General features: G+C 48.8%; 1 protein-coding gene across 1 annotated transcript in view; it reads left to right on the forward strand.

Moving 5' to 3' along the window:
- LOC147012245 (uncharacterized) overlaps positions 1-21,164 on the forward strand; it is a 230,076-nt gene that overhangs the window by 173,513 nt on the left and 35,399 nt on the right. The window lies entirely within an intron of this gene.

Consider the following 21,164-nt stretch of genomic DNA (forward strand, 5'->3'; position numbering starts at 1 on the left):
GGTTTTAAAGTATATATATATATATATTTTTTTTTTTGCACGTTAGGCCACGCACGTATGGGCACGCACGTACGGGCACATGAGAGCGAAGGAACGGCCTGTGTGGTTATTGTTTCTGGCACGCGGTTTGAAAGTTTCTTTGGAGGGGGGGGGGTTGCACGTATCGCACCTATGGGTACGCACCTACGGGCACGCACTAGTATTTTAAAAAATTACAGGAGAAAAGAGCAATCAGATATTTACTTGTCTTGTAAATTTGCAATGCTTTCTTTTGGAGTACTTGGATTTGGGGGCGATTTAGCCTGGTATAATTCACCTTTTGACCAGGTGATGTATGCTAACTGTGGTGGTGTAATGTTTGGAACATCCATTCCGAGACTGTGAGATCGGTGGTTCACACCCTGGCCACGTCATACCAATGACTTAAAAATAGTACGTGATGCTTCCTTGCTTAACACTCAGCATTTAAAACAGTAAAGCATGGACAAACAACCACATGTTGGCAATCATAGCACATGATTTGATTGGCCTAATGGCCTCTTGCTGTGTTGTATGTACTGGCAGAGTACTTGCCCAATGAGTGATCTTGTTCCAAGCATGCAACGCGTTCTTCTGACGCATACTTTTATTTGGGTGGTGTATAGGCAACAGACAGCTACCTCAATCGCTCCTGAAAATAATATTAAAAATCACACGAATTGGGTTCGTGCTGATCCCATGTAGCAAATCTGGATGTAATTAGTCCAGAACTGCAGAAGTAACACCACACACACACACACACACACACACACACACACACACACACACACACACACACACACACACACACACACACACACACACACACACACACACACACACACACACACACACACACACACACACACACACTATATGTTGAATGTAGGCAAAGCTGACTTCTATGGCTTTGCCTATGTTCAGAATGCCATTTTGTTCTTTTTTTGAGACAATATCCTGCTCACAGACAACACAAGAAGTGCGAAGTATGAAGCGGGGTTAAGCAATTTGTTACCCCGCACACGCCAGCCAAAAAGTGTGGTAAATCAATTGGTTCACTTCCGTCCGTCTCTCCGTCCATCCACAAACGTCAGTTTATGATTGAGGAACGACTTCATTTCAATTGAATGTTATATTTGGAACACAAATCGGAACATGAATCACAAAACAAACCTGCCGTTAAACAGGTAATTTGACTGTGAATTCATCCCGATCACACATGCCCAGAGAGAAGTGACATATTGTTTTTACTCTGTCTGCCTGTCTTCTGGCAGTCAAACCAAATTGAAAATAATTCCAAACAGGAAACTGTCTTTAAGGATGTTATAAAGGACACAAACAACAAGCACGAGGAACTAATGGAACGTGTTAAATAGGGTGATGTAAAAGCCACTGCATCATTGGTGGCAAACTTCTGGAATTAATTTTTTATATGACCATTCAAATCTTTATATTATTTAAATTTAACTATATACTTGATTGAACACTGTAGAACCCAAATTGTCTTTTTACCATTTCCAAAAACCTTGTTTTGCAGTACTTCGACGAATGTTATATAAGGTGGTGTAAAAGACACTGCATCAGTGGTGCTAAACTTCCAGAATCCTTCAACTAATTTGCAATTGGTCACTGGCTTTGACACCAATACATTTTTTTTTTAATCACAGATATGCATCAAAAAGCTACATACATCGAACAGACAGTTTCAAATGTTGCACCTCACCACCATTAGAGCATTAAAAAAAATTATTAGTATGCAGCCTGTGACTGCTTCATTGCATTATTTTCTGGGGGCACAGCTGTGCTGCTGATGCAATACCTGTTACCAGCAAACTGGTACTCATTTTGCCAACCTCAGAGGGATGACAGGCTGTCAGCTCACATGGTATTAACTCAACAACATAATAGGAGCTTGAACTCAAGACCCTAAGATCTTTAGCCAACCACCTCAACCATTAAGCCACCGCACCTATTAGAGCATTTATATTGCATCAGATGTGGCAATAAATGCGAATTGTTTCTCCCAGCTGGATGGCTCGATAACAGAAGATGCCATTTGCATTTTTGCCACTTCCATTATGTGACCCAGTTTGGAGTGTCGTGCTGGCACGGACAACTTCCTAGTAAGTCTACAAGAGCTCCAAGTGGTTGTTATTGCTGTTGTTGTTGTTGTTGTGGTTCTTGTTGGAGGTTGATTTTTGAAACATGAACCCATTGGTCAGACAGCTGCTGGACCTCACCCACATTTGGCACTTGACTCCACCCACCTTGGCTGCCATCTTGGTTTTCTGGTGGGCCTGACATCAGGCCTGCAGGCCTCTGTTGATTATCCACTGTCCGGGTTTGTTGCGTCATATTTCCATTGGCTTTGTGAGGGGTAAGTGTTTCTCACGATGAGGGACCATGAAAAATCTAATAAATGTCGCATGCATCAGCATGTACGCTATGCGCCTCCCTAAAAAATATCGTTCCGTAGTTTTTGAGCGACCCCATATTGGGATTCAACAATCCGTGACCGTGTAATAAATCATCCCGTTCTGATATAAGGCTGAGGCTGACATGGATGAGAAGTGACGAGTTAATCTTTTAATGGCGCATTAAATGTGTTCACCTTTGAAGAGTGATTTAAACATGTGTTTCCTAATAAGCCCGTCACCAGATTTTGTCACAGGTTACGAAAGGAAAAGTATTTTAATTTAGTCATCCGATGTTTTTGTAATTGTTTGGAAGTTTGTCGTCAAATAAGAATAGAGTGCAGTCAAATCTTTATTTAAATAACTCATAGAGGGGTTATAGTGTTACGAATTTGGAAGCCTTGTGCACACAGACAGACAGCCGTCCCCTATAGCTCAGTTATATCGGTAAGTGTGTGTTTCTAGTTAGGGACCCGTCCCTAGTCAAGTGGGAATTGGATGTTCATGCACTGCGGAGTTATTTTGATAGTTTTATAACAACAACACCAATGACATCTGCCTTCACGTCCTTCCATCATCCTCCACCGGCACCATTGCACACGTGCGTGTCAGCACGTACGTGGGCGGAGTTCACAAGGACCTGACGTCTCTCTCGCCCAATCTGGGGGATGCGAGCGAGATTGCCGATGGTCGACCAATAGGCGTAGCCCACGCAGGACCATATGCCTCTCCTTGTTTGAGGGGTGGTCGGCCGTGACGGCTGTCACGCCCCCCCCCCTCCCCCCCGGTCCAATCAGTGGACTTTGTGTCATTTTGCGGCCAATGGGCAACGGGCGGATCAGAGCCGGGGCGGTCCTTTGCAAGAAGGCGGAGTCGCGACACGTGGTTTGCCCAATGAGAGCAGGCCACGCATGAGCAGACCGCGCCAGAGAAGAGGACTAAGGAAAAGAGAACAAAATAACTGCGCCCGTCTGCTTGCTGGCGTGGTCTGATCCCATCTCGCTGGCGCTAGTCTGGTTCTCTGCCCTCTTCTCGTCACTGGCTCTGGGCTCGTCGCAGCGATCCCTCACCTCGTCTCGCCACCGCTGGATTCCGCTGCCCTGGTCCGTCCTTTGGTGACCGGAGCTCCGGGAAGGGGTGGACGACCAGCCGTGCGCTCGCAGGCCAGGTAGCCAGCCACGTTCTTGGCCCTCAGCTCAACTTCCCTCCGAGCTGAACGAATAATAAAGACCCTTGAGGTCCATCTCTTTTCTTTGGGTGTGTGTCTGTGTGCGGGCCTGTCTTGTTTAAGTAGCAACTGGTTAAGTGCTTTTGCTCGACATTATTTGCATTCTTTATAGTCAGTTTACCTCTGCCCTTATGTGCTTCCCTTGTTCCCCCCGATTTTTGTAAATAAATACCCCTATTGTTAAATGTTTCAGCACGTCTTTGTCCTTTCCTTCATGGTTTAGCATGTTGGTGGATTAAAAAGGCCGTTGCTGCTGTAGTTGTGCATTTTCACCGACGGGACCTCGGTAACCATCCGCTCGGGTTACGCACAGGTCGAGCACGGGAACGGCTTGTCCCATTCGAGCTCCGTCGAGGGTGTGAATCCCTCGGTAGCTTGCCACGTGGGCCTCTAGGTATTTTGAAGTTTGGCAAATAACCCTGTACCACGTGGCTGAATTATTGATGATTCACGGTCCTGTAAGAGACCCATACCTTCGGAGTTATCCGAGGATAACGATCTGAATTCCTGGTGTTCAGTGGAGTCAACTCTGCTGCTCCAACTAGCGGTCCTGCTCGCAGCCGATACCTGGCCCACAACAATAGGTAGAGTGCTAGACCTTGAAGTCAAATTGATTTAAAAGTACTTGCTACTCTTGACTTTTTTGTAAGCTTTCAACATCCTTGAGGAAGAAAGCTCCCCCTGTTATTTTGCTTGAAAGTAACATTGCAAGAATGGCTATAATAATGTTCATGTGAGGTGCTCGAACCTTGTCTCATGCACTATAGACCATCTGCTTTGCATTCATTTTTCACATCACCATATTAAAACAAGTAACAAAGACATAAAATGTCATAGCCCCAGTTGTTTTAGTAATTTTGCTGCACAGAGTTAAAGGGCGAGCCCATATTTATGTACAACTAAAATGGCCGTCAGTTTACCAGTCGGCCATCTTTGATCAGATCGCAAAATAACGTGAGGGGCACGTGTATGCCATCATGCACTGTGATTGTTTCAAATTTGAACAAAATTGGACCATGCATGTCTGAGAGAGGGTTGGGGACACATTTAAGTAACAAAATGGCCACCAGTCGCCATCTTAGATCTGATCTCGATTAAAAAAAACGACGTGCATATGTAAGCTATTATTCTTTGTCTGTGTGCCAAGTTTGAACAACATCAGTAAATGCATGTCCGAGAAATGGTTTCGTACATGTTCAACATCAGGTTTTTTGCAACTAAAATGGTGGCCTGGTGTCCATCTTGGATCTCATGTCATGAAAGAAAGGCTTGGGCCAAATCCCCCTCCTCACCCACACAATAATGTGGGATTAGTTAGTCCCATTAAAGTAGTAGTAGTCATAGTCGTGCCAAAAACAGTACACCGGTCAGGCTTGCCGATAAATAATAAATGTTTTATTTGTAATTATATATCTCCCTAAATATTGAAGAGTATAATAAACTGTTTTGAGTATATTGTTCTCAGAACGTTTGAGCATCTCACGCATTAGAGAGAGAGACAGAGAGAGAGACAGAGAGACAGACAGAGAGACAGACAGACAGACAGAGAGACAGACAGACAGACAGACAGACACGTCAGGAAGGGAAGAGGGCGTTGTTGGAAGTGTTTGAGGAGATAGTGGTGGGGATCAAAAGTCCATATTATTTGCGTATGCAATAGATTATCCCTTAAATTACCTTTTCAGGGAAAAACGTTATGTAACAACACTTGTGTACACTTTTCAGGTTTGGGAAACACCCTGTGCCACCAAAACCCTCTGTTGCGTTTGTGATGTCATATTTTGCCTCCTCTGTGTGAATCCAATTAAACCAATTAATGATTGATGTCATCAATGATGTATGGTCATCATGATTAATGATGTATGGATGATGTCATCCAATTAAACAACAATTAAGTTTGATTAAGAGGAATGCCATCGCAACATTAAACAAAAAGAGAACACAATGGGCAAATCTTTGATTCCCCTTAAGATCCTGGGCCCATGACAATAACTACAGATAATATTGGTACAGAGTAGACCCATTCCCCCCTCGACGGGTGTTGCATCGTGGAGCCGACTGTCCCATGTGCAATGTGGGACCCAAAACAACCCGTAGTATCATTTGAGCCAATATCGATGGCCCAATGCTTATTGATGTGAGGTCGAAGTCGAGACTGTGCTCATTTACAAGTACATTGTGTTAGAGTTAGACCCACTGTGTGAGTTTTCAAGGCAAGTCCAGATGAGAGGTGATTCAGTGTATGTCACGTATATCTGTTGAGCGGTATATGAGGAGTAAAATTCATGCATTCATGGTGTCCCTCCATCGGTAAGAAAACGATACCCAGGTATTGTCTTACTGTGACTTATGCCAGTTAACTGGTATGGGACAATCCCCCTTCACCCGATATGTCACAGGAAGGGGTGACACAAGCATGACATTGTATATATATATATATATATATTGTTGCGGATTCGCGCCCGCCGGCGTGCGGACGGCCATGTAACTCGAATCGCGGCACGTCGCCCACCGGACGGACAATCCAGTCGTGACCCTCTCGGACTAACGCCGGGAACCAGTCACGGGTGGACCTTTCGGTCTCACCGCGATCGAGCGAATCGGCCCCCGCGTGGGATAGGGTTGCTCGCCAAATTCGACCTACCTAAGTACCCACACGGAGGGTAGACCGGGCGATCGCACCTCGCCGCAGGTCGACTTCGGACACGGGCCACTTAAGCGACCCGTTCCGTACTATCGGGATAACCGAGCGGTGTTATTTGTCGGCCTCGACGGTTCGATTAATTATCGGGCGTCTTAGCCCACGACCAACCCTTTACGTGAAGCAAGATGGGGATTCAATGAAAGAAATGACGAAGCGAAGTGGGAAAACAGTTCAACAATAAGCACATTTATTTCGCGATGAACGGAAAGCACACATATACAATTCCACCAAAAGCACATGTAAAAGAAGAAGACAAAAAGCAAATGCAACAATGCAGATCTATCCGACTACCGGGCACTCGGCAACACTTATACAATTTTACTTCACAGACGGCGCCGACAACACATATTCCCAAAGCAAAAGAAAAGAGAACCACCCTCCAGGATGAGGGGGGTAGGCGGGCCTGGGGCCGAGACCGTGTCGGGCCTACCCGTCTGATGATGAGACGCGGAGCGGTGGTGGTGCCTCAACTCCGCAGGCCTTGCGGACAGTGTCTGGTAGGGGGTGGGAAGGGGGCCCCCTTTTGTCGCACTATCTCAGCGCGGGGGGGAAACAGGAGGGGGTTGCTGATGCTCGGGGAAAGGAGGATTTCACAAAATCTCGGGTCCCGCGACGAGCGTCTCCACCACGACCTCGGTCGCGCCGCCGGCCTCTCCTTCCGCAGTTCCCCGAATCCGACGCGAGCACCCCCTCAACCGCCTTCGCCGCCGCCGCCTCTCCACAGCTTCGTCCTCTTCACTCCGACTCTTGACTCGTCCCAACTCTTCACTGGCTCCGCGAACTCCCAACTGCGAACTTCCAACTGCGAACTGCCAACTGCGAACTGCCAACTGCGAACTGCCCTCTTCTGACGAACGCAGTCGTTTTTATAAGCCCCGTGGCTTCGCTCTTTCATCTTTGACCCTCTGCCTCCGACCCTTCACCTCTCTTGCTGGCTCCCCATTGGCCCGAGGAAAAGTGGGCGTGAATGCTTTTTGATCCATGAATTTGCATATAGCGACCGCCCTCCAACGCCCTGGAGGCGGGGCCAAATCGCCTCTCGCTCACCGATTGGACGGAACAAAAGTGGGTGTGAGTCGTTTTTGATCCGTTTTTCTTCGGAAAGTCCGCGATGCTTTTGAACACGCTGCTCGGTGCGCACCCTACACGAGTCCAGCATCGGTGCCCACAAGTGGCGCGAGAATGGTGGGGGATGCGATGGTGGCGAGTTGTGACGGTAAAGGTCGTGGCTGTTGTGGTGAAGCGGCGTTGTGGTTGGTGGTTGTTGTTGTGAAGCGGCGTTGTGGTTGGTGGTTGTTGTTGTGAAGCGGCGTTGTGGTTGGTGGTTGTTATTGTGAAGCGGCGTTGTGGTTGGTGGTTGTTGTTGTGATGGCTGTTGAGACGTGGTTGGTGGTGGTAATAATGGCGGCTGGTCCAAAATAAAGATAGTAAAAGAAAAACGGCTATCCTGAAGAGTCGCAGCCCTCATGAATGACATTTATTCCCTCTAGACAACGGGTTTGGGCCTAACTACACATGTACTTACCGAGATATCTCACCTAAGGGACCTGAATGGTGGTTTGCGAATTTGGTCAACCACAACACTACCCCCTCCCCTTTTTACAGACTCGTCCCGAGTCGTCAAATTTTCGTGTGCCATCATGTGTAGTTTTCCCCTAGTACATTTTACCTACGGATCCCTGAGTGCGACATTCATGGTATTCGTGTCCCCAAAATAAATAACCTAAGGGCTGAGTAACTACCTAAACAAACTCACTCACACGGACGACTTAAATAAAATTGCCGGCGCTAAGACAAACATGCCGGGGGCGCACTCATATTTACAGTACATCTTACCTTAACTTACAAATTTTACACTAAACCATGGCCCAGGATCACTGAACTCTGCAAAAAGAAAGCAGTTAGCAAGGAGCCAGGCTGCTCACACGCAGTCCAAGGCCTTCCCTTTTGAACTGAACGCAGTGAACCACAACGGTGCATGGGCTGCACAAACGTAGTCTCCGTGCCAGCTCAAGTGGCACACGCAATGAACACAACGAATGGATGGATGAATGGATGAACACAAACACGGTGCATGGGCCGCCACTGCAGGCCCGTGTTGTAGCTGCCAACGGGGCAGTTCTTGCAGCTTGCAAACTGTTGCTTTGATCCTGGCGCACATGGCAATGAACAGGGGGGGGGGGGCAAAGCAAAATTGAACGGGGGCTGGTGAACAGGGGCAGTGGGCATGGCATGGCAAAGGCGAGCAGGCAAACACAGCCTGCAGAAGAAGGCCGCTGCAGGCAAACACAGCCAGCAGATGAACTGGCCGGCACAGGCCTTGAAGCACAGCAGCTGCAGCCGATCCAGCCGGCACAGGCCTTGCAGCAAAACAACAGCTGCCGATGAAGTGGGCCGGCACAGGCTTTGAAGAAAAACAGCCAGCCGGCAGATGAAGTGGGCCGGCACAGGCCTTGCAGCAACACAGCCAGCAGATGAAGCTGGCCAGCTTTTGCCGTTCAGTGGAGGTTGGTGGAGGGAGTGCGGTGGTGCTGGCCACTTGGAAGGCGGGCTCGGACCTACCCTACGGTCTCCCTCCCACCTATCGCCTTTGCCTGTCACTGTACATACCCACTCCATTAATTTGTCAAACCCCAATTTAGCCCCAACTTATTTTTTTATTTTTTACTTCCCCACTATAAATCGTCCCCTAACCCCCTTTATCGTCCTTGTTCGGCTAACCTATCCTGTCACCTAGCCTACTCCCAACCCCTACGTTCCCTTCCCGGAGGGGAACAAGGGAGAGCTAGCGTCCTGTGTCGAGGCCCAACTCAAGCCTCAGGATGGCCTCCCCAGAGTTCAGCGATCTATAACCAAAGTGGGTCCAGCGGCCCACAACGAGAGCGAGGGGATGGATGGTGCGGAGGGGTACACTTCCTATCTACCCTATCCATTTAACTGTTAAACTACCCCGGGGCTTTCAACAAGCGCCTCTCGCTTAAACTATTGGTTCTAACAACCCAGATTCCCGTCGCCTGTGTTGGTGTCCTTACAATTTCGGGCCTCGCCCCCCAATTTTCTCTCCGTGCCCTCACACGGTCTCATGGCTGGGGCACGTGGCTCCCTTTGGCAGGCACGACCCTCTGCCGAATCTCCCGCTATGGCACCCCCAGGCACTACACTGCCTCCGAGCCTACCAGCTCCCTAACACCGGGGAGTGCCCCCCATGGCACCTCCCCTGAAACGCACACGTGGCAGGCTGGCTTCCCGGGCCCCTTTCCGAGGGTCACCCTTGCCCACAACACTGCCCACGCGGCTAATGGCGCCCCGGGCCCCCGCACCAAGCAGGCGCACCGGTGCCCACTACGCTATCCCGGCCCCCCATGGGCCCTTGGCCTACCACGGCCGACTAGCCTGGTGCCCGGGGTACCCACTCAGCGATACTCACCTTTCGCAGCCACGCTCCCAGCCCGTCAACAGGGCTCCTGCACCCCTCCAAACGGGTTTCGAGCCTACACTCCCACCAACAGCAAAACGACCTCCATTTTTGTAAATTTGACTAACCCACTAACTCAGTCTACACTGACCCCGGGGTCCCTTGGGCGGGAGTCACTCCTCCCCCCAATCACTCATCGCACCATGCATTCCCCATTCGCTCCATACACACAGACCCGCTGGCCTCACTCACTCAACATGTCTTCACCTCATAACTCACCAACAACTCTTCAACACACTCACCACTGAACTCTGCCATCCTTCTATCTGCATCCCCTAACTAACTCGTGCTCCCACGTCGTCCCTTAAACTACAGCACGTTCCTTTTAACACTACGTAGCTAAGCTACGTCCCCTCTACACATTCACAAGTCTGTCCATGTCCTCAAATAATCATTTTATTTCCCAACCTAAAGCTCACTAAATCCCTCTAACTAATCCATTCCACGGACTCCATGAGGACTTACCCCTGCCCCATGAAGTCGGTCGAGCTAAGCTAACCCTTCCCCCTAACTCGTTTCCATCCTGTGCCCCGGTAAGGGGGTCTTCCACCCCTTGCCCAGGAATCCTGTGCACCCGAAAGTGAGGCTTGCTGTTTTTTTTTTGTTTTTTTTTTCATGCGCATCACCAGCGCGGCAACTCACAGCTCGCGCACTTTACACCTGCCCGTGACGTCATGCAGCTGCACGTGTTCCTCGTCCCTCCTTGGACGGTACTATCCGGCAGGGATACCCCTCCTGCCGGATTCCAACCCCACGTGCAGCCATGACGTCACCGTGCGCATAAAAAAAAAACAAGCCCCACGTCTCGAGGGGTTCCCCACGCAAACACATGTGCTTTGCCCGTTGGAGCTTAACACACACGATCGCGTGGAGAACCCGTCCGGTCCAAATCCGAAATCCTGCCTAAACTTTGTCCGTCCGCGGGATCGGCAAATCCACCGCGTGCGTTTCCGGACCGGGACTTCACTCTCGCAAGCGAGCACGTGGGGGCCTCGTGCGTTGCACAGCACGGACCTCGTGCTCACTGCTGGGTGAACCCGGCACGGTCCCCGAAACAACTGCAGCCGCGACTCGGCTTTCTTTCCTCACATGTCGCCGTCGTCGCCATTCAACACACGCACTCCCGCGTGTTGCGACGCTAACACTCCATTCCATTACATTCACACCGGGAGACGCGGCTGTGTGCTCCCGGATGCCAACCGACATCTCCCTCACATACCGCTCTCTCACACACACGGTCTCCCTTGCACTCGGCCGTTCACTCACGCATGCTACGTCTTTCGCACACGTGGCTCCACGCACTCGCGGCCTTTCACTCACTCGTGGTGCCTCATCCACACACTGTTCCTCACTCACACACGCGGGGGCACTCACCCGCGGTGCCTCATCCACACTGGCCGTTTCATCCACACACACGGCCTCACTCACACACGGTGCCTCATCCACACACGGCGTGCTGGGAAGCACGCACTCCGGCACCATCGCCACCACACCACTCACACACGGGGTCGCTTCCACACACGGGGACGCACTCACGCCTTGCACCACACACACAGGGACAACCACACTGGGGATTCGTGTCCCCACAAGGGTCTCCGGGGCCTCTATACCACCCAAGCTCTCCGTGCACCCGTTCGCAGCACTCCTCCCCCCGAACTCGCAAAGCACGACCGAACTCACCTGGTCGTGACTCGCCTCAAGGGGGCATACTCCCTCCCCTCGTTCCTGGAGGAGGCTTTCCCGCTGCTCGCACCGAGCCTCCACCCAGTCCACCAGCTCACCCTCATTATCCTCCACTACCTCCGTGTGTGTGTGTGCGTCACTTACCCCGTCTTCATCGTGTAGTCTTCCCTCTATCGTTCCCATCTCCCGTGTCTCTGCCAACTCAGTCACCTCTTCACCCTTTACCTCCCTTGTCTCAACTATTATTTCCGTTGTCGTCACCTCGTGTCTCGTCTCGCACGTTTTGGTCTCCCCATTTAATTTTTCCCTTTCGGTCATCGCCACGACCCTCGCCCAACACGTCCCCCGAATTATTTTTTCACCCGCCTCCACCGCGGGCCCGACAGCCATTGCACCCCCTTCCAGCTCGTTCGCTCCCACACGTGGAGTCGCCATTTTTATCTCCCTGGTCACGGCCTTCATGCCCGCCTGCAGGCATCGGCCCATGTTCTGCGTCTCACCCCGCAGCTTTTTCATTTCTTCCTTCATGTGCTGTGTATTCGCATCCATCCTCGCTTTCATTTCGTTTATAAATTCATTTGCGTTTGTATCCATCTTTTCGATCAGTTCCGCATTCATTTTTGCCAGCATGGTGAATAGCTGGGCCATGTCGGGTGCGCTTGGGTGAGCCGTTTCGGCAGGGGTTGGGGAAGGGTTTTGGTGGAGAGGGGGAGGGGAGGTGTCATACACCGCGGCCGCTGCCGCACCCATTTCGGGCTCTGGGTTCAGTTGGGCGAGTTCGTTTTCCTGTACAACCAACATTTCCTGCACGGGGATTTCATCCTGAGCCATGGATTCTACACATTCTACATCCATTTCTAATACCCCCGGCTCCTGCTCGCCTTTAGACGCCATCTTGCTTCTCTTAAAGGGTTAATTTAGCTCGCTCGTAATTTGGAGGGAATCGGGGGTCGCTTCTCTCACCCCTGGACCGATTCCCGTGAATTTAGCCGGAGACAGGAGAGCCCGTTTTCCCGTTCTCCGTTACCAGTGCCGTGAGGAGGGCGATGGGTTTGTATCGCACGACCTGACACCAGTGTCGCGGATTCGCGCCCGCCGGCGTGCGGACGGCCACGTAACTCGAATCGCGGCACGTCGCCCACCGGACGGACAATCCAGTCGTGACCCTCTCGGACTAACGCCGGGAACCAGTCACGGGTGGACCTTTCGGTCTCACCGCGATCGAGCCAATCAGCCCCCGCGTGGGATAGGGTTGCTCGCCAAATTCGACCTACCTAAGTACCCACACGGAGGGTAGACCGGGCGATCGCACCTCGCCGCAGGTCGACTTCGGACACGGGCCACTTAAGCGACCCGTTCCGTACTATCGGGATAACCGAGCGGTGTTATTCGTCAGCCTCGACGGTTCGATTAATTATCGGGCGTCTTAGCCCACGACCAACCCTTTACGTGAAGCAAGATGGGGATTCAATGAAAGAAATGACGAAGCGAAGCGGGAAAACAGTTCAACAATAAGCACATTTATTTTGCGATGAACGGAAAGCACACATATACAATTCCACCAAAAGCACATGTAAAAGAAGAAGACAAAAAGCAAATGCAACAATGCAGATCTATCCGACTACCGGGCACTCGGCAACACTTATACAATTTTACTTCACAGACGGCGCCGACAACACATATTCCCAAAGCAAAAGAAAAGAGAACCACCCTCCAGGATGAGGGGGTAGGCGGGCCTGGGGCCGAGACCGTGTCGGGCCTACCCGTCTGATGATGAGACGCGGAGCGGCGGTGGTGCCTCAACTCCGCGGGCCTCGCGGACAGTGTCTGGTAGGGGGTGGGAAGGGGGCCCCCTTTTGTCGCACTATCTCAGCGTGGGGGGAAACAGGAGGGGGTTGCTGATGCTCGGGGAAAGGAGGATTTCACAAAATCTCGGGTCCCGCGACGAGCGTCTCCACCACGACCTCGGTCGCGCCGCCGGCCTCTCCTTCCGCAGTTCCCCGAATCCGACGCGAGCACCCCCTCAACCGCCTTCGCCGCCGCCACCTCTCCACAGCTTCGTCCTCTTCACTCCGACTCTTGACTCGTCCCAACTCTTCACTGGCTCCGCGAACTCCCAACTGCGAACTGCCAACTGCGAACTGCCAACTGCGAACTGCCAACTGCGAACTGCCAACTGCGAACTGCCCTCTTCTGACGAACGCAGTCGTTTTTATAAGCCCCGTGGCTTCGCTCTTTCATCTTTGACCCTCTGCCTCCGACCCTTCACCTCTCTTGCTGGCTCCCCATTGGCCCGAGGAAAAGTGGGCGTGAATGCTTTTTGATCCATGAATTTGCATATAGCGACCGCCCTCCAACGCCCTGGAGGCGGGGCCAAATCGCCTCTCGCTCACCGATTGGACGGAACAAAAGTGGGCGTGAGTCGTTTTTGATCCGTTTTTCTTCGGAAAGTCCGCGATGCTTTTGAACACGCTGCTCGGTGCGCGCCCTACACGAGTCCAGCATCGGTGCCCACAAGTGGCGCGAGAATGGTGGGGGATGCGATGGTGGCGAGTTGTGACGGTAAAGGTCGTGGCTGTTGTGGTGAAGCGGCGTTGTGGTTGGTGGTTGTTGTTGTGAAGCGGCGTTGTGGTGGTGGTTGTTATTGTGAAGTGGCGTTGTGGTTGGTGGTTGTTGTTGTGATGGCTGTTGAGACGTGGTTGGTGGTGGTAATAATGGCGGCTGGTCCAAAATAAAGATAGTAAAAGAAAAACGGCTATCCTGAAGAGTCGCAGCCCTCATGAATGACATTTATTCCCTCTAGACAACGGGTTTGGGCCTAACTACACATATACTTACCGAGATATCTCACCTAAGGGACCTGAATGGTGGTTTGCGAATTTGGTCAACCACAACAATATATATATATATATATATATATATATATATATATATATATATATATATATATATATATATATATATATATATATATATATATATATACACACATGTGGAGTGTGACAAGTACTCCTCCAATCTCCAATGGACAGTCCAACACCAAAGCATCACCTCCAATCCAGGGGCCACAGCCCGGTGACTGTCAAACAGACAAAGATTACATGGTCAACATCAATTATATATGAAACGGAGCCACCTATCTGGATTTCGGACTTATTTTCTCTCATCAAGGCATCATACAAATAAACATTACCAATAATGACCACATTCGTCGTTTAAACATCAGACGCACCTCCTGACTTATGGTGAGCATCACCACGGATTATGTCTCACACGGTAAACCGCATAATGTGCACAGAACAACCGTCTCTCTGCCACCCAGACAATTGTTCCCACGAATGCAAACAATTCAACCAGAAGGCACGTGGTGCGATCGGCAGTCAGCGGCGATGCTCACCATAACAGTCAGGAAGTGCAATTGATGTTTGAACGAATGTAGTCATCATTGGTAAGCCATCCTGATGAGGGAAAATAAGCCTGACATCCCGATAGGCAGCTCCATTTGATGTTTCACTGATGTTGACCATGTAATCTTTGTTTGCTTGACAGTCGCTGGGTTGAGGCCTCCAGATTGGAGGTGATGCTTTGGTGTAGGACTTTATGTCTATTGAAGATCAGGGGAGTGCTCATCACATTCCACATATGTCGATTTACCTGCCGATTGCATCACTGCCTTCTGGTTGAATGGTTTGCATCCTCATGACCAATCGTCTGGTTGGCAGACGGATGGTTGTTCTTTGCAGATTATGTGGTTTTACCGTGTGAGACATAATCCGTGGAAATTCTCACCATTGCAGTCAGGAGGTGCGGTTGATGAAGAGTGTGAGTGTGAGTGTGAGTGTGAGAGAGTGTGTGTGTGTGTGTGTGTGTGTGTGTGTGTGTGTGTGTGTGTGTGTGTGTGTGTGTGTGTGTGTGTGTGTGTGTGTGTGTGTGTGTGTGTGTGTGTGTGTGTGTGTGTGTGTGTGTGTGTGTGTGTGGTGCAGGGGCAGATCTTTTGGCTTTGATGAATTTTATATTATAATCGATATCTATATTATAAGAATAAATGTCAGTGGGTGTCCTTCTGTCAGTCCATCTGTCAGTCAGTCTACTCCATAACTCCAAAACCATGAAACCTCGCAGCCCCAAACTTTGCATGCATATGAAGGGAACTCCACGGTGGTGCATGAATGAAAATTAGGTGTTTGAATTAATTTAAACACACCTTTTGATGATAATTTAGACTTTAGAGAGTGCTCATCATGAAAAACCAAAGTTAGCCTTACCAAGTTGGTGGGGCACCATCTTGGTCAGCTTGCAGGAGTCTTAAGCTGCAATTTGTTTTTGGCCTGCTCAACAATGCCTTGGCTTGGAACAGGGAACAACGATTTCTTAACAATGAAGTTTTTTTTGCACTTTCCTCACTTATATCATTGAATGCCTGATCATCATACCTCCGAATCGCTGGATACATTGCAATGCTTGTAAACACCCGGAGACAGCAGCGTTTGTGGCTTTATTTAATTTCCGCACATGCCATGACCTCCAGAATCTCTTAAACTAAACAGGATTTCAAAATTTAAGCTCCAGAATTGAATTAGCAGCAGTTCTGACTGCAATAAAAAGTGTTCATCTGTCAAATTCAGAAATACTGTAGTTTCACATTTCGGGAGTCTCCGGTGGGTGCTTATATGATGGATCAGCGATCGCTAATCGCTTGCCAAGCCAGCCGTTCCTTATCAACTTTTTTGTTGGAGTGCTTCTTTGAGTGCTTAAGCCACTTGGCGAGTGCTCTGCAATATTCACTGAATACACTGTCACTGTCATTGAATACTGTATATATCGATCGACTTGAATATAGCTCAGGGGCCACTCACCTGCGTTTGGCCATGCATTGTTCTGCAATGCGTCGGGTGGTGGTTCGCTCGCTAAAATGTGCATTTTTATTTTCCATCACGTTTCCCCTTTTTGTACAATCTTCCTTCATGATACGACCCATCACTTTGACGTAGATAAATACAAATACAAAAAATTATACATTTCGTTTTTTAAAGTTTCTTCAACAATGTCGTTGAAGTGCTTGCTTGGAGCGCTCTTCAAGCTTTGATGTCTACAAGCTCCCATGGTGATATCACAGCACGGTTTTCCATGTGGGCATCTCTGGCATGAAGAAGGCAAAATAAATTAGATGATTACAATGAGTAAAAAATGTTTTCAGTTATTACAAAGCAATGAATCACATCACGGCAGGATAGCTGAGAGGTACAGATGCTCGCTCAAAGCTGCCGAGCCTTGGTTTGAATCCTGACCCAGCTATAAACTGTCATCCCGGTGTTTCACAGGCAGGGTGATTCAACAATGTGTGTGCCATCTCTCAGATGGATGTTAAACTGGGCGTCACATCTGCCGGAATCCCCTCAGCCCTCCCCCTCTCCCTCTCCCTGTCCACACTCTTCCCTCCCCGATGCCTCTCTCGCCTGACCCCTCTCCCTTTCTCTCCCACCCCTCCCCCTGCTCCCCCACCCACTGAGGGGACTGCAGCATGTACAAATCAGATTTGGAGTGAGTAGACCGGCGGGGTGCAAATGTCGCTGCACGTACGAGCATGCATGCAGGCAAGCCTTAGCTAGGTAGATAGCATGGGTTTTAAATGCTCCTGCCTGGTTTTATATAGAACCCGGCGGTTAAAAAGAAAATGTCGCTGTTTGGGCACATTTTATCGCCCTTCCCTTCCCCTCCCCTCATGCTGCCTTCCCTTCCCCTCCCCTCATGCTGCCTTCCCCACCCCTCACGCTGCCTTCCCTTCCCTTGCCCTCATGCTGCCTTTCCCTCCCCTCACGCTGCCTTCCCTTCCCCTCCCCTCATGCTGCCTTCCCCACCCCTCACGCTGCCTTCCATTCCCCTCACACAGCATTATCTTCCCTTCCCCTCATGCTGCCTTTCCCTCCCCTCATGCTGCCTTCCCTTCCCTTCCCCTCATGCTGCATTTCCCTCCCCTCATGCTGTCTTCCCTTCCCTTCCCCTTATGCTGCTTTACCTTCCCTTGCCCTCACATTGCCTTCCCTTTCCATCACCTCATGCTTTCCTCCTCCAAAATCCCTCTCCTCTCCTCTCCACCCTCCATGGACATCTCTCGGCGGTCTCTGTCTGTTGTAACAATGGGCTGTTTTAATGTACCCCATTTTGTTCAATCCTGTACTACCCTCCCCCCCATTTTCTCCACAAGTCCCACTATCAAACGCAAGTTGAGAGTTCCTCCCCTCACGCTTACCTCATCCCAAACCTCTTCCCCCTCCCCACTTCCTCCTCACTCCCACCCACCCCCTCCTCCCGCCTGGAGTGTATATCGATGTTTGGTGAGGCGTCGCTTTTCACCACCCCCCCCTCCACTTCCACGCTCTTCCCTTCCTCGTCAGACCCTCCTCACCTCCTCCCTCTTTGCTCCGCCCTCCCTCCTCTCCCTCCCTCCTATATCCTCCCCCTCTTCCCCCCCTCCCTCCCTTAATGTTCCCGTCAGTGAAGCAATGGGTTGTATCTGCGAGTTGTAATATAAATATGATGTTACCTTTTCCTGGGTGGAATCATCTACATTTACACACTAGTATACAATGTCACTTTATACAATGGAATAACATGCAGGTTGGGTTAACATGCGGGGAGGATTGGGAATTGATCGGGGTAAAGGTGGTGGGCAAGGTGCATGCATGGTGGGGAAATATGGAATGCGGGTGGGGAGGGGGAGAGGGAGTTGTGCCTTTTCGGGACATGATATATAGATGCCCCCTGCTTTTCTTTGATTGTATTTCCCTGAAAGTGCGCAGGATCGACTCAGATTACATCCACATGGAAATTCCTTCCCTCCTCGGTGTCGTTGCTCCCGTCCCCTTTTGAGGATAACCCTGATGATGTTTCATTTGTGACCAGGTCCAGACGAGACCATAAACCCATACAAGACAAACGGCAAACGAAACCACATAACATGAATCGAACGAATTATTGTTATTATTGTGCGTCTCGAAAGAACCACCCGAGAGGTGACACGTGTAATGAAATCAGCACGAGATCATGACGTCATTGGGGGGGTCACTGCAAAGTCTCTGCGATGAGGCACCCACATCTCATGCCATTCCCATTCATCGATTTCGTTGGCGATTCCGTGTATTAATTTTTTTTAATTTCAATCAACAAATTGATAATCACTTTCCATGATCGATCGATCCATGTGAACTTTGATCCATGATAAATCCATGATCCATAAATCCATAAATCCATGATAAATAAAGCCACGAAGTCCATGAAAGGACTTCTTCATCGAATTACATTGAAAATTATATCCTTCAAGTTTTCCATGCAATGGACTGGCAGGACGGACGAGAGGGAGGGACACTCATATCTAACCTGTCTTATCACCTCTAAGCTGTCGAGCTTGGGTTCGAATCTCGACCCAGCTGTAAACTGCCACCCTGGTGTTCCGCAGGCAGGGTGATTCATCAATGTGTGTGTCGTCCCTCGGATGAACGTTAAAATTGGAGTTTCGTCTGCGAGAGTTAGTTGGTGTCATTTGTCATTTGCGACGAGTAGGTGAGTTATCACCGGTACCATGACCAAATTAAAAAAAATTCCTTCCCTGAAATACTTAGTCAAGCATCAGGTCTGGCCAGGCGGTTCGTGAAAGACTTGGGCCAAACACTTCCCACGACCAACCCCACAAGAACATGGGAATAAGTGGGGAATAATAATAATAATAATAATAATAATAATAATAATAATAATAATAATAACAATATCCCATGAAATCCGTAATTCGTGTGAATAAATAAACTTTTCTCTTGTTTTTATATTTCATCATATTGAGCGAATGTCACATTGAGAGACTCCATGGTTTGGGGGAATATGGTCAAATGTTGTTCGAGTTTTCCAACTGGATTTGTTATACATTTAAATTTTGTTCAAAAACGAAATTGTATATGTACATTTATTTCAACCAAAAGAAGAAATGACGTCACTGACAATTGTGTTTGAATGAGCCACGCACCACAATGTACAAAGGGAAACTTTTATTCACGGGAAAGTAGGTTAGATCAGACATTCAGAACCGATTTATGTAGTTCCAGAAATCCCCTCATTTTCCCCCATCTTCCTCAATCTTGTTTATTTTTCCTCATTCATCCAGAAAAGCGTAATGTGATATTTTTGCATACTCACCTAGTGATGTCATAACGAGAGATTTTGTCATTGGTATTGTGAGGCAGAGATTACTGGAGGTCGTTCACAATGTACGTACGTCTCGATAATAACGGCACAAGGTGGAGCGCATACCTCCACCTGGCTGAACAGGTTACGTGTTTGTATGTCACTGACAGGTCGGATCTGGATCTGGATCTGGATCTGAACCAAAATCGAATCGGTTTGTTCTTGTCACCTCCTCAACTTCTCCACCAAGTTTCGTCCTAATCCGTTCATGACTTTTTGAAATATCGTGCTATGTATCGTTTTTGGCCCGATCTCTCAATTATGAAGAATCACTGAAAAATTTCTCGTATCCAGAACCGGATCTTCACCAAAATCGAATCAACTCTTCCTTGTCACACATCCAACCTGTCCACCACGTTTTGTCTGAATCTGTCCCCAACTTTTTGAAATATCGTGATAAAAAAAAAAAAAATATATATATATATATATATATATATATATATATATATATATATATATATAGTTTTTGACCAAATCTCTCGATGGTGAGGACTTGTTGAAAAAAAAAAAATATATATATATATATATATATATATATATATATATATATATATATATATATTTTAAACTCTTATTCGTATTCGGATCCGGATCTTCACAAAAATCGAATCATTTCGTCCTTGTTACACCACCCAGCATGTCCAACAAAATTCGAATTTGAATCCGTCCACAACTTTTTGAGATATCCTGTTCACAGACAGTCGAACAGACAGACAAATGGATAATTAGCAGACAGGGGTGAAACCATAACCTCCACCCACCTACGGTAGGTACACCTACGTAGCGGAGGAAATAAATGTTTTCCTCCCAAGTCGTTGTGGAATCGACACGTACAATGCATGTTTCTCGTCTCGAGGAAAATCTGAATCGTCATAACAAATGTGGAATATAATTACGTACATTGTGCATGTCCACAACAAAACACACGTAGGACTGACGTGCAGACTGGGCTAATATGTGGATACAACTAACATATACATGTAGGGTTAACGTGCAGATAGGATTAACCTATTGGTATGACCAACGTCATGTGGGGTTAATATGCAGCAACGACTAATATACAGGTATAGGGATAACACCCAGATAGGACTGACATCAGGTAAGGCGAACATACGGATTGGACAAACAGGTGGGAAGCACTAGCCCAGAGGAATGACCAACACACAGGTATTGCTGTAACATTCAGGTAAGGTTAGGCAAACATGCGGTGGGGTTAATCAGTGGGTATGACTAACCGATACAGGTACGGCCTATGCAGGTAATAAAGCTTGCAGCTGCAAGGTGTCAATGAGGCCTGAAGGTAGTAGAAGAAACTTGAAATGGAAACTGCAGGAATGCAGGATGACGATTCCACAGATAGAAGGAAAGGAGACAAAATAGTGAAGATGGACATGCAGATAGGAGTTAGGC

This window comes from Eptatretus burgeri, chromosome 15 (assembly GCF_056783735.1).
Source record: "Eptatretus burgeri isolate ZD-2024b chromosome 15, Ebu_testis_v1, whole genome shotgun sequence".
Classification (NCBI taxonomy): Eukaryota; Metazoa; Chordata; class Myxini; order Myxiniformes; family Myxinidae; genus Eptatretus; species Eptatretus burgeri.